Source organism: Syzygium oleosum, unplaced genomic scaffold (genome assembly GCF_021117445.2).
Source record: "Syzygium oleosum isolate NSW1041296 unplaced genomic scaffold, Sole_v2.1 Sole_v2.12, whole genome shotgun sequence".
NCBI lineage: Eukaryota > Viridiplantae > Streptophyta > Magnoliopsida > Myrtales > Myrtaceae > Syzygium > Syzygium oleosum.
The window spans coordinates 10,504,175-10,530,260 of NW_026607496.1; the positions used below are offsets into that span (position 1 = coordinate 10,504,175).

At 35.3% G+C, this 26,086-nt stretch overlaps 1 long non-coding RNA gene across 1 annotated transcript; it reads left to right on the top strand.

Moving 5' to 3' along the window:
• Positions 1–6,653: 6,653 nt before the first annotated feature.
• LOC130139541 (uncharacterized) lies at positions 6,654–16,912 on the top strand. The gene is made up of 2 exons (XR_008817663.1): positions 6,654–6,921; positions 16,866–16,912. It is a non-coding gene; the product is annotated as an uncharacterized LOC130139541 (long non-coding RNA).
• Positions 16,913–26,086: the final 9,174 nt, after the last annotated feature.

The following is a 26,086-nucleotide window of genomic DNA, read 5'->3' on the forward strand; positions in this document are numbered from 1 at the left end:
GCATTTAATTTTGGAGAAAGATTTGGTTTTAATGAATTTGTACAAAAAGCATGTGCTCCACAAGCAAAACGTGTTTCTAGAAATACAACTAAACGAGTAATTAAAGATCTTTACAAAAATGGAAAAAATGATTTACAAAACTTTTTTATGCAATTTAATGGATGCGTGCATATAGGTAGCGATATTTGGAGTGATCATTGGCAAAATCATTCTTACATGGGCATAACATGTCATTGGATAGATGACGAGTAGACTATTCAAAAAAGAGTTATTGCATTTAGAGTTTTCGATGATCATCATACGGCAAATAATATTTATAGACTAATTAGGCAAGTTTTAGAAGAATATTATTTGCTTAACAAAATTTTTTCAATTGGTTTTGATAATGCCGCAGCAAATACCGCTTCAATTGCCGAGTTAGAAAATATTTGTAAACCCGCTTTTGGCGGAAAATTTTTTCGCATTAGATGTGCTTGTCATGTTTTAAATTTATGTGTACAAGATGGTTTGAAAACTCTTGATATTTTTCTTCAACCAATAAAAACGGCGATTCAATTTTTATGGAAACATCCCAAAAAAATGAAAGAATGGGGTAGATTTTGTAGAGATAATGGCAAAAAGCCAAAAAGATTTCCAAGAGATGTTCCAACTCGTTGGAATTCTACTTTCCACTTGCTTAGTGAATCTTTAGCATATAAAGATTTATTATGTGCATTCATTTCTAATAATATACCTGAGATTAATTTATACCCACAAGAGTGGCATATTTGCCAAAAAATTTTAGATCTTTTAAAGGTTTTTAATGATGCAACTTATACTTTGTCTGGTGTTTATTATCCTACTACACATTTATTTTTAGTAGAGTGTACTAATATTGTCGGAACTTTTGATGAATATGAAAATGATGTTGAATTACAACATACTATAGTTGCAATGAAAATGAAATGGCTTCATTATTATAGTGAAATTCCCATGATTTATTTAGTTGCTTGTGTTTTTTATCCGCGTTGCAAATTGGATGGCTTAAATGATTTTTTGCGTGCGTATTATCAATGTTTACATTATGATGTGACAAATGTTACAACCATAGTACGTGAGGTTAAAAACGTAGTAATAGAATTATATAATGAATTTTATACTAAATATAATTTAGGTGATATTAGATATTCTCAATCTACGGAGATACAAAATGACAGTACAGGTAAAATTAGTAGAGGGTACCAACTTTTATTACATAGACAAAAAAACCAAAAGGGAGTAATAGGAAATATTTCTGAATTAGAGAGTTATCTAACCATTTTATTTGAGTTTACTGAAGCCGAAGGTGGTACAGATTTTTTTATTTTGGATTGGTGGAAGAGGCACGCAAGCCAATACCCAATCCTTTCTCTTATTGCAAAACAGATTTTTTCAACCCTTTGTTCCACAGTTGCGGTCGAACAAGCATTCAGTGCCGGAGGTAATATTTTGAACGAACATCGTTCAAGATTAGATCCAGAATCAGTGGAGATGCAAGCTTGTGTTGCTGATTGGACGAAGGCTCAATACCGGCAACAAGAGATAGATCGGAATAATGAATCCAAATTCTTTAACGACGGAGATACTACCGCCACCACTATCGTTACTGGAACGGGTAGTGACGATTGAGGGTAAAAGAACTATTGGAGTTGGCAAATATTTCGGGAACTCTTGTTTCTCATACCGGGTACGCCCACGTGAGCTTAGGGAAACCGAAATATAATCCGACGATATGTGACCTCTGGTCCCCTGCGCACGGAATGCTTAGGTTTTGGGATAATTTTAGGGTATATATATTGTACTCCTTTTTTTTTAAGATCGTTCTAACGAATTGTAATGTGCTTAATGATAATTTATTAAGTTGAAGCCCTCTCTTTCTCTCTTGTCTTTTTGTCCCCAAATTTGAGTACAATTTACATTTTAATCACAATTTATATTGAATAATGTTCTATCACAAGAATAGTATTTTTTAAATTTTTTTTATTTTCATTTCTGTTTTTCCTTTTTTGTTTTTCTTCTTTTTCTTTTCCTTTTCCTTTTCTGTTTTTCCTTTTTCTCCTTTGTCTTTTTTCCTTGTTTCTGTTTTTTAAAATTATAATTTATATTTTAATTTTTTTTTCTTCCTCCGCGGCTGGCGGCCGGCCATGGCCGGGCCGGGCGGGAGGTCGCCGGCGTCGGGCGAGGGGGCCCTTGCCGGCGTCGGGCGAGGGCGGCCCTCGCCCGGGCCGGGCGAGACCGGCCTCGCCCGACGCCGGCGAGGCGAGGCTCGGCCTGCGCCCGCAAGCCGGCGAGGCTCGACCTCGCCGGCGTCGGGCGAGCCCGGCCTGCCTCGGGCCGGGCGAGGCCGGCCTTGCCCGGACGCCGGCAAGGCTCGGCCTCGCCCGCAACCTGGAGAGGCTCGGGCGAGGCCGGCCTCGCCCAGCCCGAGGCGAGGCCGGCCTCGCCCGACGCGCGCGAGGGCCGGCCTCGCCCGACGCCGGCGAGGGCCGCCTCGCCTAGAGGCCGGCGACCTCCGCGCCGGCCCCGAATATGGCCGGCCGCGGAGGAAGAAAAAAAAAGAAAAGGAAAAGGAAAAGAAAAAAAACAGAAAAAAATAGGAACCGGCCCGGAACCGGACGGTTCCGGTTCACACTTGGCCACGAACCGGAACCGGTCGGTTCCGAACCGTGGCCACCTCTACATGGAAGTCCCGAGGGAAACCAAAAGCAACAATATTGTCATGCCTAAATCTAGCTGTGTTACCTTCAATGAGTTCAATCTCTAACAAAAATCCTGAAATTCATACATAAAGAAAAATCAACAAGAAACCATGCTCTAAAGACAAATGCATATACGCCGATTAATGAAGTCCATTTACGCATCACAAAATCGGAGCTTCCACAAAAGATAGTCTATTTACCAATGATATTGTCCTCGGTAAGACAATCCGAATCTAAAACTAAAAACGAGATTAAATAAAGTATTCACTTAATAGATAAATATGTGGATGAATTACAAAATAAAAAGAATTTAAACGACTTACCCGACTCAATCTTTTCCGCATTCTCAATGCACTCTTCAACATTAATCGGCACGCAAACGGCTCTCAACCAATCTTGAGTGCAAATCAAACCTTCCACCACCCTAGGAGTCAAAGAACTTTGAAAGCTATTAAACACACGTCCTGATGTACTAAAAGTCGACTTCGAATAAACGGTAGTCATGGGAATGGACAAAACATCTTGAGCCATCAAAGATAAGATTTTATACTTTGACCCGGTACTCTTCCACCACATCAAAAGGTCAAGATTATTGGCATCTTCACTTTCAACTTCATGATACCAATCAAGCTCAAATTTGTTTCCCGAAGCACTTTTTTCTTTGTGTTAAGAAAGCTTTTTCACAAAGTTTGGATGTCATCCTCATTGTTACCTTCATTATTATTAGTATTGACATTGGAAAGACTACTACTAGTACTCACACTTGAACCACCGAAATTTTGTTTACTAGAACAAATAATGAATTGCTCATAAAATTCATACAAACGCTCCAAGACAAGCTTCACATTATCATGCATCTCATCAATTTTTGCTTCGTCATCATAAATTTGTTCGTAACAGAACTTTACATAATTCAACTTTCTTTAGGATCCAACACAACCGCAATCAACACCATCATGTTTACTTTATCCAAACTTCCATAATATTTGTCAAACTTCTTCTTCATTTTAAAACCCATAACTTAAAGCTTAAGGTCCAAAGAATTCGCCGCATGATTCAAATATTTATACAAAAAAGTTATACTCTCAAAGTAATCATTTGAAGTCACATATGAACTCCCCGACATCCATTTGGTGGCATTATAAAACTGTTTCAGAAATTTAGAAAGAATGATAGCATTTTCCCAATCTTCATTTCGAGGAAAATCATTGTCAATCTCCCCTAAGAAAGATAAATCATCTTCTTTTATACTTTCAAAAGCTTTCCTGAACTTTACGGCGGTATCTAACATTAGGTAAGTGGAATTCCATCTAGGGGCAATATCAACACAAACCGAACCCTTGTATGCAATCCTCTCTTTCTCAATGCAAGATTGAAATGTTTGGGCTCTCATGGGAGAACTCCTCACATACCTAACTACATTTTGGATATGTGCAATAGAATCCCGCACCTCATTCGATCCATCTTAGGCAATCAAATTTAATATATGAGATGTGCACCTCATATGTAAAACATCACCATTCAAGATCAAAAAGCCTTTCCCTAGAAAATTTTTTCTTCAAATAACCAACGGCCACATCATTAGAACTAACATTATCCACGGTTATTGTTGACACTTTCTTTTCTATTCCCCACTCGTAAATGCACTTCTCCACCATTTTCCCAATCTCCCTACCCTTTTGACTATGCATCACCACAAAATTGATTATTTTTTTATGCAACTTCTAGTTTTCATCAATAAAATGTGTAGTGAAACATAAATAGTTCAAGTTTTGAATGGAACTCCACATGTCAGTCGTAAGTGCAATCCTAGAATTAAGCTTACCAAAGTAAGCTTTCAAACAAGTAAATACAACTTCATACAATCTCTAGCCACCGTAAATAATGATAAATGTTAGAAGAGAGGTTGTAATTCAGTGACAAAATCACGAAAACCAACACGCTCAACTGTGGAAAAAGGTTGTTCATCAATAATGATCATCCGAGCAAGCATGTGCCTACAACGTTCTTGATTAAACTTCCACGTTGTTAAGACACTACCAACACCAGTATTTTCCCCTACCTCGCCAACCACATCTTTATTACATGGTGCAAACAACATTTTCTTCTTATCTACATGAGGATACTTTTTGCACTTTCTCAAGTGCTTCCGCATAGTAGATGTTCCATGATCAATAGAATAATTATACTAAGTCCCACAGTGAATGCACTTTACGTTAGTTGTTTTCTATGTGTCGCGACCTACCTCACGAGGGCCAAACTTGATAAGGCGAGTTTAGAGGTAAGTGTTTATGAAACGGTATATACGGCACATCATAAAAGATCGCTTACTGAAGCGTCAATCTTTTAGTCATATGTATGGTCCATTAATCATGAACATGGATTTTCCCTAATCCATACATCGCGTGACAGCGGATCGATTTTATCTTTTTTTAGAAGTCGCCACTAGCCTAGGTCGAGGGTGGGCTAGAATACCCAACCAATACGCGGAAATTTCGTATTGGTTTCTACGAAAATCAGAGATCATGGATTCAGGGACTAGCTTATGTTAATATTTCTATTAACGCTCTTTCGGTACCGCTAAACTTATCATGGTTGTTATCTAAGTTGTCATGCATTTGTTTTTTTACCATTTTCATGTCAAAGCTTTAGTCCCACTAAGTGATCATGCATTTTGTTTTTGTATTTTCATTTAAGATTCTAAACTAATCCTATCTTAGTCTAGAAAAGAAAGAAATAAACAATTGTATAGAAAACATTGCGTAAAGTAAATAACCAAGGTATTGAAAGAACTAGCTAATTCTAAGTACAAGAAAGAAAAACCCGCAACTCGTCGGGTATTTATATAACGCGAATAAGAAATCCGAGACATAGGTTGGGTAATAAATGAATTTTTACAAGAACATAGATCGGAATGGACATTGATCATCACCGTATACAAAGAATAGAGTCGGAATAGACATCGACCTTCGCCATCTTCAAGACCATCGTCTTCTTGAACCTATCTAACCCTAATCTAAAGCTGAAACTAAATAAAGAACTACAACAAACAATATACAATCACAAAGTACACAACATCACAAGTCAATCAAAGATAACAAACAAGGCACAAAGAATTTCAAAAGTGGCCTCGGGGTCGGCCTTTATTCAAACATGCATCGATACCTCTTATTATCTACCCATGTTCATTTTAGACACAATTCATGGTTAATAACTACCATTGGTGTTCACCAACAGCAATTAATGCCATGCATTCCTAAGTTAGGTTTTATATGTAATCCCAATTTGGACCCACAATCATGCATCGTCCCTAGGCATACATCTAAAAATCACATACATAGCGATTAATTAAACATGTAGATAGGTCGAAAGACCTTGATTCTCATCCAATCACTCAAATTAGTGAACCAACACCGGGTCACTTCATTTAATTCATCACGCGCCAATCACAAGCATATGCGCTAGAAAATCATTAAATTGTGTGATTGTTAAAAAAATGAAATTTTACAGGTGAGTGGAATGACAATTTTAATAAGAATTTGAGTACGTTCAACATTCTTGGGATATAAATCCAGAACCCGGGTGCGAAGTTCTCAAGCACACTTATCGAGTTTCATGAATCATCGAATTAGTATCAATTCTATTAAAATTGGCATCAAAACAAAATTTAGAGGACCGCTGTACAACTCCTTTTTATTTTCTAAAAAATTTTGTGAATGAAGTTCGTGAAATGAGGATTAAAACTCGTGAAGACATTAAAAACCGGTTCAGTATGCATTAATTTCTAAAAATCCTAAAACAAAGACAATTCATAAAGGAAAAACAAAGAAAAGCATAACAGGGGATACAAGATGCATTCAATTGGAAAAGAACCCATGGTCAAATAGTTCTGAAAATTTATGGTACATCAACCACACAACAACGAACATTTTTTGTGAAGAAAACTTCATAAGATAAGCTATACATGAATTTACAAAAATCACAGAACATGAGGAAGTGCATCAGAATAGAACATATGAGCAGATTTTCAGAGCAATCTCATGGCAATTTGGGCATGTTAATGATGTCCAAAAAATTCTCAAATTTTGTCACGACCTAGGTCTGGGAATGACAATCAAAGTCCATGAAGAACTCATCATCAAAATCTTTACTGAAAAATTCACACAAAATTGGTAAAGTGCAAACACAGAATTGGCACATTAAGGTAGCGAATGATAACTATTCTGTTCCAGAATGAGTTCTTGAAACAGAAATAGATTTTTCTATTTCTGGTTCCAGGATGAGTTTCTGAGAAAAGAAACCCGTTTGATAACGACCAAAAATTTCTATTTCTGGAACAGAAACCCGTTTGATAACAGCACAAAATTTATATTTCCTAAAACAAAAACCCATTTGATAAACAACACAAAATTCTATTTCCAGGAACAAAAATCCATTTTTTTAGGAATGGAATAAAAATAATTAGAAAATCCAAAAAATTCCTAAAAATCTCAAAAAAATTCAAAAAATCCAAAAAAAATTGAAAAATTCTAGAAAAATTCATCACAATTTCCAAAAAACAAAAAAAAATTCAGATTTCGGGAAAATAGGAAATTTGTTGAATTTTTTCAAAAAAAATCAAAAAATAAAAAATTTCAAAACTTCATAGAATGGCTTAAAATACCCGTGGCCACCCACTTTTAGTGAAATTTAAATTTTTTTAGGTGCCCAAAAAAATTAAAAAATCAAAAATTTCAAAACTTGACAGAATAGTTTAGAATACATGTGACCACCCACTTTTAGTGAAATATAAATTTTTTAAGGTGCCCAAAAAAATTCAAAAACTCAAAAATTTCAAAACTTCACAGAATAGCTTAGAATACCTGTGGCCACCCACTTTGAGTGAAATTTTAATTTTTTGAGGTGAAAAAAAAAGCAAAAAATCAAAAATTTCAAAACTTCACAGAATGGCTTAGAATATCTGTGGCCACCCATTTTGAGTGAAATTTAATTTTTTTTAGGTGCCGAAAGAAAAATAAAAACATAAAAATATCAAAAATTTTAAAATTTCACAGAATGACTTAGAATGCCTCTAGCCACCCGCTTTGAGTGAAATTTAATTTTTTTTAGGTGCCCAAACGGTATTTTTGATTTTTTAATTTTTTTTCGGCACCTAAAGAAAATTACATTTCACTCAAAGTGGATGGCCACATGTATTCTAAGCCATTCTGCGAAGTTTTGAAATTTTTGATTTTTTGCTTATTTTTATTTTTTTCCAGCACCTAAAAAAAATAAAATTTCATTCAAAGTTGGTGGCCACAGGTATTCTAAGCCATTCTGTGAAGTTTTGAAATTTTTTCTTTTTTACTTATTTTTATTTTTTTCCAGCACCTAAAAAAAATTAAATTTCACACAAAGTGGGTGGCCACAGGTATTCTAAGCAATTCTGTGAAGTTTTGAAATTTTTTATTTTTTTATTTTTTTCGGCACCTAAAAAAATTTAAATTTCGCTCAAAATGGATGGCCACAGGTATTCTAAGCCATTCTGTGAAGTTTTAAAATTTTTGATTTTTTGCTTTTTTTTATTTTTTTAGGCACCGAAAAAAAATAAAATTTCCCTCAAAGTGGGTGGCCACAGGTATTTTAAGCCACTCTGTGAAGTTTTGAAATTTTTGCTTTTTTGCTTATTTTTATTTTTTTTGGCATCTAAAAAAAATTAAATTTCGCTCAAAGTGGGTGGCCACAGGTATTTTAAGCCATTATGTGAGGTTTTGAAATTTTTTATTTTTTTTATTTTTTTCGGCACCTAAAAAAATTAAAATTTCGCTTAAAGTGGATGGCCACAGGTATTCTAAGCCATTCTGTGAAGTTTTGAAATTTTTTCTTTTTTGCTTTTTTGACCTTTTTTCGGCACCTAAAAAAAATTAGATTTCACTCAAATTAGGTGGCCACAGGTATTCTAAGACATTCTGTGAAGTTTTAAATTTTAGATTTTTTGATTATTTTTTATTTTTTTTTGGCATCTAAAAAAAATTAAATTTCGCTCAAAGTGGGTGGCCATAGGTATTTTAAGCCATTTTGTGAAATTTTGAAATTTTTTATTTTTTTATTTTTTTTATATTTTTCGGCACCTAAAAAAATTTAAATTTCGCTCAAAGTGGGTAGCCACAAATTCTAAACCATTCTGTGAAGTTTTGAAATTTTTGATTTTTTGCTTTTTTTTTCCCACATCAAAGATCGTGACTTCCAGATGAACATGTGCTTTGAAGAAAGAGTTCTCTCAGAAACGATTCTCATTTTTAGTATAGAAATAGAAAACCTACTTTTTTTTTTGTTTTGATTTCCGGTTCAGAGTCGGTTCTGGAACAAAAAGTTGTTCCAGAAATAGAAAAATGGAATTGCGTTACCAAACGGGATTCTGGTCCAAAGCTATTTATGAGAAAAGAAAACCAGTTCTGAACAGAACCAGAATGAGTTCTTGAAACAAAAATAGATTTTTCTATTTTTGGTTCTAGGATGAGTTTCTGAGAAAACAAACCCGTTTGGTAACGACAAAAAATTTCTATTTCTGGAACAGAAACTCGTTTGATAACAGCACAAAATTTCTATTTCCTGAAACAAAAACCCGTTTGATAAACAACACAAAATTCTATTTCCAGGAACAAAAATCCATTTTTTTAGGAATGGAATAAAACTAATTAGAAAATCCAAAAAATTCCTTAAAATCTCAAAAAAATTCAAAAAATCCAAAAAAAATTGAAAAATTCTAGAAAAATTCATCACAATATCCAAAAAATAAAAAAAAATTCAGATTTCGAGAAAATAGGAAATTTGTTGAATTTTTTCAAAAAAAATCAAAAAATAAAAAATTTCAAAATTTCATAGAATGGCTTAAAATACCCGTGGCCACCCACTTTTAGTGAAATTTAAATTTTTTAGGTGCCCAAAAAAATTAAAAAATCTAAAATTTCAAAACTTGACAGAATAGTTTAGAATACATGTGACCACCCACTTTTAGTGAAATATAAATTTTTTAAGGTGCCCAAAAAAATTCAAAAACTCAAAAATTTCAAAACTTCACAGAATAGCTTAGAATACCTGTGGCCACCCACTTTGAGTGAAATTTTAATTTTTTGATGTGAAAAAAAAAAAGCAAAAAATCAAAAACTTCAAAACTTCACAGAATGGCTTAGAATATCTGTGGCCACCCACTTTGAGTGACATTTAATTTTTTTTAGGCGCCGAAAAAAAAATAAAAACATAAAAATATCAAAAATTTTAAAATTTCACAGAATGACTTAGAATGCCTCTAGCCACCCACTTTGAGTGAAATTTAATTTTTTTTAGGTGCCCAAACTGTATTTTTGATTTTTTAATTTTTTTTCGGCACCTAAAGAAAATTAAATTTCACTCAAAGTGGATGGCCACATGTATTCTAAGCCAATCTGTGAGGTTTTGAAATTTTTTATTTTTTGCTTATTTTTATTTTTTTCCAGCACCTAAAAAAAATAAAATTTCATTCAAAGTTGGTGGCCACATGTATTCTAAGCCATTCTGTGAAGTTTTGAAATTTTTTCTTTTTTGCTTATTTTTATTTTTTTCCAGCACTTAAAAAAATTAAATTTCACTCAAAGTGGGTGGCCACAGGTATTCTAAGCAATTCTGTGAAGTTTTGAAATTTTTTATTTTTTTATTTTTTTCGGCACCTAAAAAAATTTAAATTTCGCTCAAAGTGGATGGCCACAGGTATTCTAAGCCATTCTGTGAAGTTTTAAAATTTTTGATTTTTTTCTTTTTTTTATTTTTTTAGGCACCTAAAAAAAATAAAATTTCCCTCAAAGTGGGTGGCCACATGTATTTTAAGCCACTCTGTGAAGTTTTAAAATTTTTGCTTTTTTGCTTATTTTTATTTTTTTTGGCATCTAAAAAAAATTAAATTTCACTCAAAGTGGGTAGCCACAGGTATTCTAAGCCATTATGTGAGATTTTGAAATTTTTTATTTTTTTACTTTTTTCGGCACCTAAAAAAATTTCAATTTCGCTCAAAGTGGATGGCCACAGGTATTCTAAGCCATTCTGTGAAGTTTTCAAATTTTTTCTTTTTTGCTTTTTTTAACTTTTTTCGGCACCTAAAAAAAATTAAATTTCACTCAAATTAGGTGGCCACAGGTATTCTAAGACATTCTGTGAAGTTTTAAATTTTAGATTTTTTGATTATTTTTTATTTTTTTGGCATCTAAAAAAAATTAAATTTCGCTCAAAGTGGGTGGCCACAGGTATTTTAAGCCATTTTGTGAAATTTTGAAATTTTTGATTTTTTTATTTTTTTTATTTTTTTCGGCACCTAAAAAAATTAAAATTTCGCTCAAAGTGGGTAGCCACAAATTCTAAACCATTCTGTGAAGTTTTGAAATTTTTGATTTTTTGCTTTTTTTTTTCCCTTATAAAAAATCGTGACTTCCAGATGAACATGTGTTTTGAAGAAAGAGTTCTCTCAGAAATGATTCTCATTTTTTGTATAGAAATAGAAAACCTACTTTTTTTTTTGTTTTGATTTCCGGTTCAGAGTCGGTTCTGGAACAAAAAGTTGTTCTAGAAATAGAAAAATGGAATTGCGTTACCAAACGGGATTCTGGTCCAAAGCTATTTCTGAGAAAAGAAAACCAGTTCTGGACAGAACCAGAATGAGTTCTTGAAGCAGAAATAGATTTTTCTATTTTTGATTCTAGGATGAGTTTCTGAGAAAACAAACCCGTTTGATAACGACAAAAAATTTCTATTTCTGGAACAGAAACTCGTTTGATAACAGCACAAAATTTCTATTTCCTGAAACAAAAACCCGTTTGATAAACAACACAAAATTCTATTTCCAGGAACAAAAATCCATTTTTTTAGGAATGGAATAAAACTAATTAGAAAATCCAAAAAATTCCTAAAAATCTCAAAAAAATTCACAAAATCCAAAAAAAATTGAAAAATTCTAGAAAAATTCATTACAATTTCCAAAAAATAAAAAAAATTCAGATTTCAAGAAAAAAGGAAATTTGTTGAATTTTTTCAAAAAAAATCAAAAAAAAAATTTCAAAATTTCATAGAATGGCTTAAAATACCTGTGGCCACCCACTTTTAGTGAAATTTAAATTTTTTAGGTGCCCAAAAAAATTAAAAAATCAAAAATTTCAAAACTTGACAGAATAGTTTAGAATACATGTGACCACCCACTTTGAGTGAAATTTAAATTTTTTAAGGTGCCCAAAAAAATTCAAAAACTCAAAAATTTCAAAACTTCATAGAATAGCTTAGAATACCTGTGGCCACCCACTTTGAGTGAAATTTTAATTTTTTGAGGTGAAAAAAAAAATCAAAACATCAAAAATTTCAAAACTTCACAGAATGACTTAGAATATCTGTGGCCACCCACTTTGAGTGAAATTTAATTTTTTTTAGGTGCCGAAAAAAAAATAAAAACATAAAAATATCAAAAATTTTAAAATTTCACAGAATGATTTAGAATGCCTCTAGCCACCCACTTTGAGTGAAATTTAAGTTTTTTTAGGTGCCCAAACGGTATTTTTGATTTTTTAATTTTTTTTCGGCAACCAAAGAAAATTAAATTTCACTCAAAGTGGATGGCCACATGTATTCTAAGCCATTCTGTGAATTTTTAAAATTTTTGATTTTTTGCTTATTTTTATTTTTTTCTGGCACCTCAAAAAAATAAATTTTCATTCAAAGTTGGTGGCCACAGGTATTCTAAGCCATTCTATGAAGTTTTGAAATTTTTTCTTTTTTGCTTATTTTTATTTTTTTTCAGCACCTAAAAAAATTAAATTTGACTCAAAGTGGGTGGCCACAGGTATTCTAAGCAATTCTGTGAAGTTTTGAAATTTTTTATTTTTTAATTTTTTTCGGCACCTAAAAAAATTTAAATTTCGCTCAAAATGGATAGCCACAGGTATTCTAAGCCATTCTGTGAAGTTTTAAAATTTTTGATTTTTTGTTTTTTTTTATTTTTTTAGGCACCTAAAAAAATAAAATTTCCCTCAAAGTGAGTGGCCACAGGTATTTTAAGCCACTCTGTGAAGTTTTGAAATTTTTGCTTTTTTGCTTATTTTTATTTTTTTTGGCATCTAAAAAAAATTAAATTTCTCTCAAAGTGGGTGGCTACAGATATTTTAAGCCATTATGTGAGGTTTTGAAATTTTTTATTTTTTTATTATTTTCGGCACCTAAAAAAATTTAAATTTCACTCAAAGTGGATGGCCACAGGTATTCTAAGCCATTCTGTGAAGTTTTGAAATTTTTTCTTTTTTGCTTTTTTTAACTTTTTTCGGCACCTAAAAAAAATTAAATTTCACTCAAATTAGGGCTGCGAATGGTAACCATTCTGTTTCTCTATTTCTGTTTCAGAAATAGGTTTGGAACAGAAATATGTTTGGTAACGAAATTCCAATTTCTATTTCTGGAACAAATTTTTGTTCTAGAAATAGGTTTGGAACAGAAATCAGAAATTAAAATTTTTAGCTTCTTTATTTCTGGAACAGAAATGAGAAACAATTTTTTTTTGTTCTTCTCATCAATTTCCCTCACTACTAGCCGGTCGCTCACCCGCCGCCCATCGTTGGTCGCCGCCACCGGCCGACCGCCGCTACCCGTCGCTGGCCGCCGCCGCCGGCCACCGTCTCCTGCCGCCGCCGGCCCTCCTCCCCCTACCGGCGGCCTACGGCCGCCACCCACCACCAACCAGCATCTCCCGCCTCCCACCCCCGGCCTCCTTCCTTCCGCCACCGCCGCCCGCCTTTGGCCGCCGGTCGCCGTGGACCGCCGGCCACCGTCTCCCGCAGCCACTCGCCTCCCACCCAGGCCTCTCTCCTCCCGCCACCGCCGCCCACCTCCCACCGCCAGTCGCCGTCCATCGGCCACCATCTCCCACCACCGGTCGCCCTCCTCCCACCGCTGGCCGCCGTGGGCATCCGGCCGCCGCCTCCCACTGCCTGCTGCCGTCCACCGGCCACCATCTCCCACCACCGGTCGCCCTCCTCCCACCGCCGGCCACCGTCTCCCACCGCCGGTTGCCCTCTTTTGGTCGCCACCCACCTCCCACCGCCGGCCACCGGCTGCCGCCCGCCGTCCATCGGCCACCATCTCCCACCGTCGGCCACCGTCCTCCCGCCGCCGCCTGCCTCCCACCACCGGCCACCGTCTCCCACCGCCACCCGCCCTCCTCCCGCCACCATCTACCACCCGCCGACCACCCGAGAAGAAGAAATTTTGTGCCATTATCAAACAAATTTCTGTTTCTGGAACAGAAATTTTGTGTCGTTATCAAACGTGTTTTTTTGCTAAGAAACTCCTTCAGGAACAGAAATAGAAAAATCAATTTCTTGTCAGAAATTGATTTCTGAAGCAGAATGGTTACCATTCGCAGCCTAGGTGGCCACAGGTATTCTAAGACATTCTGTGAAGTTTTAAATTTTAGATTTTTTGATTATTTTTTATTTTTTTTGGCATCTAAAAAAAATTAAATTTCGCTCAAAGTGGGTGGCCATAGGTATTTTAAGTCATTTTGTGAAATTTTGAAATTTTTGATTTTTTTATTTTTTTTATATTTTTCGGCACCTAAAAAAATTAAAATTTCGCTCAAAGTGGGTAGCCACAAATTCTAAACCATTCTGTGAAGTTTTGAAATTTTTGATTTTTTGCTTTTTTTTTTCCCATATCAAAGATCGTGACTTCCAGATGAACATGTGTTTTGAAGAAAGAGTTCTCTCAGAAATGATTCTCATTTTTGGTATAGAAATAGAAAACCTACTTTTTTTTTATTTTGATTTCCGGTTCAGAGTCGGTTCTGGAACAAAAAGTTGTTCCAGAAATAGAAAAATGGAATTGCGTTACCAAACGGGTTTCTGGTCCAAAGCTATTTCTGAGAAAAGAAAACCAGTTCTGAACAGAACCAGAATGAGTTCTTGAAACAGAAATAGATTTTTCTATTTTTGGTTCCAGGATGAGTTTCTGAGAAAAGAAACCCGTTTGATAACGACAAAAAATTTCTATTTCTGGAACAGAAACTCGTTTGATAACAGCACAAAATTTCTATTTCCTGAAATAAAAACCCGTTTGATAAACAACACAAAATTCTATTTCCAGGAACAAAAATCCATTTTTTTAGGAATGGAATAAAAATAATTAGAAAATCCAAAAAATTCCTAAAAATCTCAAAAAAAATTCAAAAAATCCAAAAAAAATTGAAAAATTCTAGAAAAATTCATCACAATTTCCAAAAAATAAAAAAAATTCAGATTTCAAGAAAATAGGAAATTTGTTGAATTTTTTCAAAAAAAATCAAAAAATAAAAAATTTCAAAACTTCATAGAATGGCTTAAAATACCTGTGGCCACCCACTTTTAGTGAAATTTAAATTTTTTAAGTGCCAAAAAAAATTAAAAAATCAAAAATTTCAAAACTTGACAGAATTGTTTAGAATAATGTGACCACCCACTTTGAGTGAAATTTAAATTTTTCAAGGTGCCCAAAAAAATTCAAAAACTCAAAAATTTCAAAACTTCACAGAATAGCTTCACCTGTGGCCACCCACTTTGAGTGAAATTTTAATTTTTTTAGGTGAAAAAAAAGCAAAAAATCAAAAATTTCAAAACTTCACAGAATGACTTAGAATATCTGTGGCCACCCACTTTGAGTAAAATTTAATTTTTTTTAGGTGCCAAAAAAAATAGAAACACAAACATATCAAAAATTTTAAAATTTCACAGAATGACTTAGAATGCCTCTAGCCACCCACTTTGAGTGAAATTTAATTTTTTTTAGGTGCCCAAACAGTATTTTTTATTTTTTTAATTTTTTTTCGGCACCTAAAGAAAATTAAATTTCACTCAAAGTGGATGGCCACATGTATTCTAAACCATTCTGTGAAGTTTTGAAATTTTTGATTTTTTGCTTTTTTTTCTTTTTTTCCAGCACCTAAAAAAATAAAATTTCATTCAAAGTTGGTGGCCACATGTATTCTAAGCCATTCTGTGAAGTTTTGAAATTTTTGCTTTTTGCTTATTTTTATTTTATTCCAGCACCTAAAAAAAATTAAATTTCGCTCAAAGTGGGTAGCCACAGGTATTTTAAGCAATTCTTTGAAGTTTTGAAATTTTTTTATTTTTTTATTTTTTTCGGCACCTAAAAAAATTTAAATTTCGCTCAAAGTGGATGGCCACAGGTATTCTAAGCCATTCTGTGAAGTTTTAAAATTTTTGATTTTTTGCTTTTTTTTTTTTTAGGCACCTAAAAAAAATAAAATTTCCCTCAAAGTGGGTGGCCACAGGTATTTTAAGCCATTCTGTGAAGTTTTGAAATTTTTGCTTTTTTGATTATTTTTATTTTTTTGGCATTTAAAAAAAATTAAATTTCGCTCAAAGTGGGTGGCCATGGTATTCTAAGTCATTATGTGAGATTTTGAAATTTTTTATTTTTTTATTTTTTTCGGCACCTAAAAAAATTTAAATTTCACTCAAAGTTGATGGCCACAGGTATTCTAAGCCATTCTGTGAAGTTTTGAAATTTTTTATTTTTTGCTTTTTTTAATTTTTTTCGGCACCTAAAAAAAATTAAATTTCACTCAAATTGGGTGGCTACAGGTATTCTAAGACATTTTGTGAAGTTTTAAATTTTAGATTTTTTGATTATTTTTTATTTTTTTTGGCATCTAAAAAAAATTAAATTTCGCTCAAAGTGGGTGGCCATAGGTATTTTAAGCCATTTTGTGAAATTTTTTATTTTTTATTTTTTTATTTTTTTCGGCACCTAAAAAAATTTAAATTTCGCTCAAAGTGGGTAGCCACAGATTCTAAACCATTCTGTGAAGTTTTGAAATTTTTGATTTTTTGCTTTTTTTTCCCACATCAAAGATTGTGACTTCCAGATGAACATGTGTTTTGAAGAAAGAGTTCTCTAAGAAATTATTCTCATTTTTGGTCTAGAAATGGAAAACCTACTTTTTTTTTGTTCTGATTTCTGATTCAGAATCGGTTCTGGAACAAAAAGTTGTTGCAGAAATAGAAAAATGAAATTGCGTTACCAAACGGGTTTCTGGTCCAAAGCTATTTCTGAGAACAGAAAATCAGTTCTGGACAGAACTAGAATGGTTATCATGCGCTACCTAAGCATTCCGAATTTACAATTTTCCAGATTTCAGGGGAACCTCATAAAAATTAGTAAAGGGGTCTATAGACATGCAAATGAGACAATCTTAGCATCATTAGAAAGCTTAAGATGTGCTCTAAGACTTTCTAGAAGGTATCGAGTTTGATTAACATCAATTTCATGATCAATTGAAAAGATTTCTACAATGACGCATATCAGTAATGAATTGCAGCAGATGAGCTCACAAGATGCATGTTGTTTACTATCCTCATGACATGGCAAAAATGTGATATAAATCATATGAATAGTATACAACATGATGAACATTTTTCATGAGAAATCCAAACCTAATTGCGATTCTAAAAAAAATGTAAAAATGGGAAAACATATCAGGTTCCTTAAAATCAACAATTACAAAATAGGGATTCAACATTGAGCATGTAATTGACCATGCAGATGATGATCGAATGACATGATTTATACCTTTTTGAAAAGGTAATGAACTATACTATGATTTTCATGAAGACATCAGGGTCAGGAAATCACAATTGCACATTCAATTTTGAGCAAATCCAATTCGGGTTCCAGTAGAGGCAGACAAGACATAAGGTCAGTTCATAGAGGTTTTCACCTATTTACTTATCTCTAAAAAATCTAAAAAATTTATATGTTGCAATCAAGACATATGTGAACATTTTTCATGAAGATACCTAAGTTTACATCGTAGCAGAAAAATCAGAAAAAAAATCGACAACAGTGCAGATGGGGCAAAATCAGCATGTGCAAAGGTCAAATTTCATTAGTTTTCCACACTTAGACATATTCCAAAAATTCCGAGGAAAATCTATGTTATAACCAACCTGATTTAGATAATTTTTCATGAGACATCTCCTATTGAATCTCAACACACAAGGCAGCAAAAAATTATCAAACCAAATAACCTGATTCAGAGTAATCAATGCAGAAAGCCATTTCAAACCCTAGGTCGATTCACAGAGGATCTCATTGATCTAGACTCATCAGAAAAATATAGAAAAAAAATATGTTATAGTGGGATGATTCTCAACAACTTTCATGAAGACCACAACATCCAGATCCGAACAGAAAAATCAGTAAAAAACTAGCAAAATTGCTCCAATCGTGTAAAAACCTGAAGAAACAGAACAATAGAATTTCTGATTCTGATGCAAACTTTAGAATAGGTTTTCAGGTAGCAAACGATACCAAATCGAGCGCCGTAAGATATCAAATCGAATTTCTCAAAGCATATTACGAGAGTCCATAAGGTGTCGAAGTTGAGAAATAAAGTTTAACAGGTCAAAATCGACAAAACAGAAAGCATGTCCAGAAACTCGAAATTGTAAATCATCTTCTAACTAAAGAACATCATCATTAAATCATCAAACATGAAATCAGGAGCCATAAGTCATCAATATAGAGTCCATAGAAAGCCTTAAGGTGAATCCTAGCCCCGGCTACCTATCGTAGCCTTGCTTCATCGGATTCAAGCGTAGATTCCTACCATTTGCGCAATTTTGGTTAAACCGAACTCCGATTCACAATGATTTCAGCAAAATAGCACCGGAAACACACCGAAGGAACTCCAAATGCTTCAAGGGACACCGGAAGGGGACCGATCAGCACCAGTTCACTACCGATGAATCGGTTCGAATCGATTTAGGCGGATTGGCTCGGTTTGAGCCGATCCGCACCGCCGCGATGGAGAGGGGCTAGATGGAAAGATCGGAGGCTCCTCCAGCGGTGCTCCGACTAGCAAGGCATCAAGGAGAAGGAGGCAGACGTCGGAGGAGGTGACCAAAGGGGCGGCGATGCCGGCGTGTAGCCGTGGGGAGCAAAGAAGGCGGCGGTTCGGCAGAAGTTCGGTGGCGGTTAGGGAGGAGAAAGAGAAAGAGGAGAGAAATCTGGATTTTTTTTCTAAAAATCTGCAGAATGAGCCCCCCTTTTTTAGTTTTGGAGGGAAAATGGGTTATATACCCCCCTCAAGATTCAATCTTAGCCATTGATTTGATTCGAAGGTTGAGATTTGTGCCTATCTTTTACTTGGATGTTAAGCAAAGATCTCATTTAACATGTGCTGATTTGAATGGCCATGATTTAATCTCATCAATGGTCTTGATTAATTTTGCAATTAAGGACCTAATTAGGGGCATTTTTGTAATTTCACAAAATCCGGGGACTTTTTTGCAAAATCTAAAAATTGGAGGGCACGGGGGAATTACTCAAAGGACGGGTCGCTGGCGACCAGGAACCGGCCGGAGGAAGGCCGAATCGGCCTCCTTTGCCGATGATCGGTCGGACTGGCTGGACCGGTTTTGACCGGTTCGACCGATTCAGTCTTCTCTTTGGGCGGTTGAGTCTCAATTGTTCCAAATTTATGCAATTTAGTTCCTAGGAACTAAATTGAAAGGAAAGATTTGTCAATTTTGAGGAAAAAATAGTCCAATTTGAAGAGAAACGGTTCAATTTTGATACAATTAGGCCAATTAAACCAAACCTACAACTTTTATGGGTTTAATTATCTAATTGGTCATTAAAAATATTGGATCCATGCCATAGGTGCACCAAATTGGATTTTTCCTAAACTAAGTTGGACAATTTTATGCAATTTATCGCCAAAATTTGCAAATTAATCGAAATTGAGTTCAATTAGACTTGCGAAATACTTATTGAACCAATTGCCCATGCTTATAGTGACCTATTGCATTCAAATCAACTTTGAAATGGATGCGTGGCCTTCATGTGAAAATTAAATTGAAGGCAAATGTTGAAATTGAACCTCAATTCATCAAATTAAACCTTTGTCTTGAATGGGTCAACTTGAATTTTATCAATTGGACATCAATAACCCCTAATCCCCAAATTCAAATGAGCCAAATGTGTAAAATTGGAGAGTTCTCAAGTGAATTTCGCAAAATTGACCCCGGATTCGTGTTTATCTCACAAAAACGAGTCAAAGGAAACCAACCATTCAAGAATCGTGAAGAATTGATTCAAATCCCTAATTAGGGCTAAAATTGGGGGTTTTCATTTCAAAGTACCGATTCACAAAATTGGTCACTCGAGTGATCTTATGATGACCTCTGGATCAAATGTCATAAAAGGAACTAAGCTAAAATATGAACAAAATGAAAGTAATTTTTTTTTTGGTCGATTCCGAACCTATTTCTGCAAATTGGGGAAAAGTAGGTTCTTAATCGGTTTTCGCAAAATTTCAAATGCTAAAGTCAAATTGAATGTAAAATAAGATCATTTTGGGATATTTGTATTTTTCAATTTTTTGGTCAAAGGTTTGACCAAAAGTCAAACCCTGGTTGACTTTTCACTAAGAGTTTGATTTTATGATCAAATCTTTGAATTTTTCTGGAATTTCCACTTCTAAAGTTAAATTAAACTTGAAAGGAATCTTTTTATGCGAAAAGCCTCAATTTGACCCAGGGTTGACCAAAAAGACAACCCGAAAGTCAACTGTTTGACTTTTTAGGTTTTTGCATGAAATGAGTGGTAAACTGTCTACAAAAGCTAAGCCAACAAACAGAATTAAAAAATGACACTTTTTGTTCAAGAAACTGATTCCGTTGCGATCGAAAACCCTAATCTCGAGTTTTCTGCTTTTAATGACGCGTCGACTAAAAATTGGGTGTCAACACTTTGTTTTCTAATCTATAATTCTCGAAAAATTATCCTAGGCCTCAGATTGATTAGCTCGCTTTTAACCAAGAGGAGGACGGGAGTTAGGTAACCTTACCTTGTTTGTCGCACTCACGATCGTAGAGTCCACATCAGCAGCTCCATGGAATGGCAATTCCATGAGCGGACTCATTTCATTATATCCATCCACTTCCATTGATATGTCTTTGTCTTGATCCATCAACTGAAATCAAATTATACAACAATGCCAGGATTCTACTGAAAACAAATTTTACAACAATATAGGACCAATGAGCATTCTGTGTTATCCACATTCATTGTGTTCCTAAAACATTTTCTTCACAAAAATAATATACTCAATCGTGTTCCTAAAACATTTCTTTCTCAAACACGCCCTATGCCGTATAATGGGAATAGCCTCACAGCATCCCAAGCAAGAACGCGAATTAATCACAGAGGTAGGGCAAACTACTTCAGCATCAGCAAAGAATAGACTGAAGAAGCTATCTCAGGTTGCAAAATAGTAGTGCACCTCAAAACTCAATTCGATAATGCCATCGCCTCGCCATGAGTGATGGAACTTCCCCGAAACTCACAAATCGACTTTTCAAGTCTCAATCTTAAACTCTCGATTCGAGCTTTCTTGTTCCAGACAAGAAGACAACTGACACGATACTACAGGCCATGTTAACTCGCATAAAGCCCGACTTTCTCCATCCTAGTTATGCAACCCATCGTCACACAGTCTCAGGACCCAAAAAAGAAAAGCAAAAGGAGACAAAGAAAGAAACTGGCATCCCCTCAATGAAGACAGGCTAAGAACTCCAATTTCACAAACCATGACTACAAAGAATCCATGATCTTATCGCTTTCCTAAAAAACAAATGTATGCATTATTCATATATTGATTTGGCTCAACTTGCCCAATTCTTCAGGAACCTTTTTCCCTTCAAACGCCATTTTTCTCTACAATCTCAAGCCATCCTGAATCTCCAAAAAACCTCGTCACCTAATGACAAAGACAACGGGATTGTAATCACAGCCCGGAGACGAAAACGATAAAACGTAGAGACAATAGGTGAGACGAGCTGGGTTGCCCAAAAAAGTACAAAAATTCAATTTCGGACTCACCTTGCTCTAGATAGTTGCGTCGGAGTTGGCGACAAGATGAGAAGCGACGAGCTTGGTTGCATTCTTGCGGGCCGTAGCGACAAGAGGCAAAGAGCTGCATTACGTTCTTGTGGCAATTGAGAAGGCGACTCGCAAAGAGAAAAACTGAGAGATACAGAGGAGGCGCTCGCAACTGGACTAACGTGATGCTAGGGTTTTTTTTACATGACTTAAAATCGATTCTAAAATCAGTCCGGGTGGGTTTTTACTTGGAACTCGGAATCGAACCGATTCTAACTGGTTCCCGGACCTATTTTTTGGGTCGGCCGGTCCGATTTCTGGGTAAACCGGTCCGGTTGTACACCCCTACGAAAGAATCACAGATGTCAGGTGTAAGTTCTTTTACAGTATGTTGGAGGAGATGAGGACAATGAAGATGACAAATATGCATACACAGAGGGATGCCTGTGTTTGATGGAGGTGGGATTGTGGTCCAAGAATCGTAAAAAAGTTGGAAGAAAATAGACTTGGTGTGACTCATTCAGAAAATGAGGAAAATATTTTTCGTAAAACAAACGAAACTTTAATAAAATAAAATAAAATCAAGTACTGATTGCGCAACATGGGGTTGCTAACCCTTCCCCATGCGTAACCAAATCTCCAAACTTAGATATTTAGCTTTTCGCATACTAGTTGACCTCTAGCTAATTAGCTGGCCTCTCCTAAGGGTGTGCAAAACGGACCGCCCAAACCGGGAACCGGGACCGAACTGGCCGGTTGGGTTCGAATTATGGTAGTGTCGGTCCGGTTCCCAGTTGCTAAAAGTGAAACCGGTATTCAGGCAGTTTGGTTACCAGTTCCAAGGGGGAACTGGACCGAACCAGACCAATCGGACCAGACCGACTACATATATCTCTTTTTTTTATTTCTTCAAAAAAACTAGTAAAATGTGAACTAAACCCACATACAACGTTTTTCCCTTATCATTGCAACACCAATGACTCTTCACTTATTGTCGCTTCCGTCAATAACTTAAGATTTGTCACTCTCTCTCATTGTGGTGGGAAAAAAAATAAAAAAGTGACTGGTTCCATTGGACCGGACCGAGAATCGATCACCCCTAACCTCTCCTTACACCTAAAATTTTAGATTCCAAATCGACCTAAGAAATGATTGGGATGCTATTGACATCTGATTTTTAGCCGAAGCGTCATAAAGGTCAAATCTTGATATTAGAGTTTCTGATCGCGACAGAACCCGATTCCCAACCAAAAAGAGTAATTTAGCATTTGAATTAGTATTAGCCATTCATTTTCTATCTTTCTGCATTTCAATTTCAAAAAGTCAAATAGTTGACTTTCGAGTTGACTTTTTGGTCAAACTTTGACCAAAAGTCAACCCAAAGTCAAATTTTGGTTTTTTGCATAAAAAAAACCCCAAAATAGTGTCGATTTCGCTTTTGCTTCATCAATTTCCAAAAAATTCAAACTTTGACCTATTAATTGACATTTTAGTACATAATTACTAAAATGTTGACTTTTGGTCAACACTTTGTTAAAAAAAATTCAAAAAATTCAAAACCCCTAAATCAACTCATTTTCAACTTAATTTCACTTTGGCATCATCAATTTTACAAAAATCAGTTTAGAATCAACTTTTTCCCAATTTGCGAAATTTGGTTCAAATCGGCCAAAAATGAAATTACTTCATTTCTAGTCATTTTTTTGATAGTTTCCTTCACGATATTTGATCTAGAGGTCATATTGTACTCAATTTTGGAAACAATTTTGTAATTCCAAGCCAAATGGAAAAACCTCCCAATTTAGGCCCTAATCGGTGATTCCGATCGATCATTCATGATTTGTGCAATTAAGACATGAATGAGTCTAATTTCTTATATGAAATTCAAATTCGAAATCAATTTTGGAAGATTCACATGAATTTGAGTCAATTTGACCACTTTAGTGATCCAATGATTGAGAAATCTAAGAGTAATTGGTCCAATTAGTGCAATTCAACTTGACCCATTCTAGACTAACATCCAATTTGATGAATTGAAGCTCAATTTGGCCAATTGGACTTCAATTAAATTCGTTAGTCTAGCTTGGCCATTAAATTTAACTCAAATTAAAGAACAATTGAGCTAAACAAGTTAAATTAGATCAATTTGTGTTTGAATTTCAAATTGGTTCAGTCCAATTTAATCGAATTCAATATTAATCGGGTCAATCAATCATGATAGGGATTAAATTGCATAAAATTGGAACAAATTGGGCCGAGAATTGAACTGGTTCAACGCGGTCAAACTCGGGTCAAACCGGTTCAACCTGGTTTGACCGGAATTGAACCGGTCCGATCGGACCGGCCGTTTTCCGATCAAAAATTCAGCGACCGGCAGTCCATTCCGTCCAGCCACATCCCTTCGTGCCCAAAATGATAAGAATGGCCTTCAATGGAAATTACAAAAATGCCCCTAAAGCAAAATTACCAAAATGCCCTTACTTAAAGATTAAGCAAATTACTTAGGGGTTAAGCAATTTAATCATGGCCATTCATTTAGAATAGATCATGGTCATTCATAATACCATGTCACCTATCCTTAGCCCCTAAGGAATATTCTTAATCATTAAGGATGTATTATAGGCCATTGATTGATCTAAGGGTTAGGATTCAAAGTTGGGGGGTATATAAGCTTTTTCACTCCAAAATTGGTAAAAAAAACTCTCATTTTCAAATTTGGTTTCTCTCTCCTCTCTTTGAATCTTACGCCCTCTTTCTCTATCTCTCCCTCTCTCCCTCTCGGCCGGGAACTCTCTTCACCGGTTCGACCGCTCGCCGGCTGATTCCCGGCATGTCACCGCCACCTCGGCGATCCTCTCGGTGTCCCAGAGCCATTCGCAAGACCAGCCACAGCTGCTGGTGGCCGGAGCACCTTCGATCAACTCCATCTCTCTCTTGATTACATCAACGGCAACCGAGCCGGTAATTGATCCAGCTGGTTTTCGTGGTGATTCTGGTGATCCAGCGGTCCCTCCGGCGATCCTGAGCCATCTAGCAGTCTTCCTTGGCGTCCTCACTTGACTGTGGTGGCTGGCCTCCCACTGAACGGCCACCGGATCGCTTCATTTTACTTGATGTTTGATTAAACGTTCATTTATGCCAAATCGAGTTGGTTCTCACTTTAGCTTCTACGTTTGATTCTCATAGGTTTATCGAGCTTTCCGAGGCTTCTCCGTGCTGTCCTTGAGCTGAATACGGAGGCCGGATCGCTTGGTTGTGCGTCAAAGTATCATTACATAAGGTGAGTTCAAATATGTCATTCTAGGATCCTGATGACCTGATTGCTTGTGATGATGGTTTGACTTCGAAAATGTTAGAATCTTGCAAAACTATGAACTAGAGAGTCGTAGAATATGTCTTGAGCTTCGATTTAATAGGTCACATGCTTTAATCAGACATCGTTTGCTAGGTCAAAACTCCTTCGAAAGTCGAGATTAGAATCTAGAATGATCATGATGTATTCTGTTCTTCTGTGATGCTGAATGACCTTGCTCAGTTGAATAATTTTTATGATTTTATAAGTTCATTAATTGAGAAAACTTCCTGCATGAAATTTGTAAGGAACATTCAGATATGCTCACTCTAAAATTTTCATAAAATTCCGAGCATGTTAGGTTAGGACGATTAGCATCGTCATCTAGGCTCAGTTCCTGTGATAGATGAGTTTTTGACCGACCTTCATGTATTCTTCAAATTTTATAAATTCGTGTGTTCAAAATTTGGAAAAGTGTTCTTCATGAGAATTCACACTGAGATCCATATCTTTCCAGTTACATCGATTTTATCAAAATATAAGTTCATTTGGATTTTCAAAGGAATTTTTATGATTTAGTCAGTATCTGTGTCCAGATCTGATTTTCTTTCCTCTGAAATCCAAAATGTGTTTCTCCGAATTTGATAAAGTTAGAGTCCTTTTTTGCGAAAACTCAAAATTAAATTTTTTTTTAATTAGGGTCTTATTGTGTAGACTGGAAATTTTGGGGACCTAATAACAATTTTTGAGGGCTCAATTTGCTAAAAATATCAGATAAGGTCTTCCCTACCTTAAAATTGTTTTGCAAATGAGTCCTTAGTGAAAACCGAATTTTATAAAACTTTGGGGAATTTTTTAGCAAAAACTCAAAATATGAAATCTGTCACACACGGAGAATCCTAATTTTCTAAAAATTTTGATGGGGTTTTGATAACGGTCACTATTTTTCCCACAATTTCTTTTAATTCAAATTCAAACCGGGTCCAGGCTATCACCGAGGGTAAAATTATCATTTTCGTGAAAATCGGTGGTGAATTAGGAAAAGTGGTCTTCTTGACTTTTGATCCTCATGACATAAGCTTTCTAATGACGCCTGAATTACTTCATTTAGATATCATTAGGTTGATTAATCACATATTAACAGAAGAGG